Consider the following 1493-nt stretch of genomic DNA (forward strand, 5'->3'; position numbering starts at 1 on the left):
AAAGTGTGAAACCGGTCTTCCCTCGAATAACAATGTGATTCTTGATAAAAATAATAATAATAATCCACTTCAGTCCGGACATCTTATTTAGGGATAAGTACTTTTTTCATTCTCAATGTCTGGGTCAAAATCAATTTCGTCCCCAACATTTTTTTTTATTAAAATCATCCTCAACGTTACAAAACGTTATAAAATCATCCTTTTGTTCATAAACAATATTTTTTGGACAATTTTACCCTTTTACAAAAATAAAAAATATTAAAACTAGTATTAAAAAACAAAAGAAACCCTCTCCATCCCTGGTGTATCTCTCACTCTCTTTCGGTCTTTCTCTTCTCTCCCTTTCCGCCACCCCACCACCACTGCTCCCACCTCCTTCTCCATCTTCTTCTCCCTCTCCATCACCACCTCTCTCTCTCTTCACCACCACCACCACCACTTCCACCACTATACCACTTACTACCTTTAACTCTAACACCAATCCTACTAACTCTTCATCCATTAAAATCAACATCTGAATGGTTGAACAATATAACCCAATCGGTTGAACAAAATCAACACTCCCGCACCAATATCAATTAAAAGCTCAAATTTGAAGATTAAGACTTTAAATAAAGAATAGAAAATAGAAATTAACAAAATCATTTCACCTGAAGCCGAAACAATTGGGTATCCAATTATAAAATATAGCACAATGAATATGCTATTCACGTTTACATAAGCTGTACAACCTTCGCCGAACTATTGGGAAAAACGCTTGTGAACATTCTAACTACACAACTATCTTGATATACTACTAATTATGTATCAGCTACAAGCAGTCGATAGAAACACATCACATCACACACAACCCAAACTTTCTCAGAGACACAATGAGCCAAAAAGTGGAAATTCTCAGATCACCAACTCTATATGGTGGTGGGGGGGAAATTACCTCTGCATCAGCATATGCTGATTGCCTCCTGATGCTGCATCGAGGATACTTGATAACCGATTTTGAACGGTACCATCTCAGCTTTAACTGTTTCCAAGATTGATTTCAGTTAAGGAACAGAGAAACAAAACCCCCACAAAGTCAGCACCAAAAACAATTTTAAAACAATTTTAACTATTGATTTTACGGAGGGCTTTGGCTCCTCTTTATAACGATTCCGTGTCGAAGCCAGACTTGTTAGATACATCGGGGGGAGGCGGCTCCGTCTTAGAATCGGAAGCAGGGTCGGACGGCGAAGGCAAATTGAAAGGTGAAGAAGAGAAGAACGGGAAGCGAAAAGAAAAATCAGCATGGGCGGGGCGCGATCGGAAATCGAGGACATGGAAGCCACCGCGGCGCAAGTGGTTAACCTAGCAGCTGCCATGGCTTCAGAATGGATCTTGAGGATCTTGGATCTTGGTGACGGTGGAGTTGTTGGTGGCGTGGGAGTGGTTGAGCCATCTTGAGAACAAAGTGGCGGTGGAGTTGTTGATGGCGTGGGAGTGGTTGGGTTGAGAAC

This window comes from Arachis duranensis, chromosome 8 (genome assembly GCF_000817695.3).
Source record: "Arachis duranensis cultivar V14167 chromosome 8, aradu.V14167.gnm2.J7QH, whole genome shotgun sequence".
Classification (NCBI taxonomy): Eukaryota; Viridiplantae; Streptophyta; class Magnoliopsida; order Fabales; family Fabaceae; genus Arachis; species Arachis duranensis.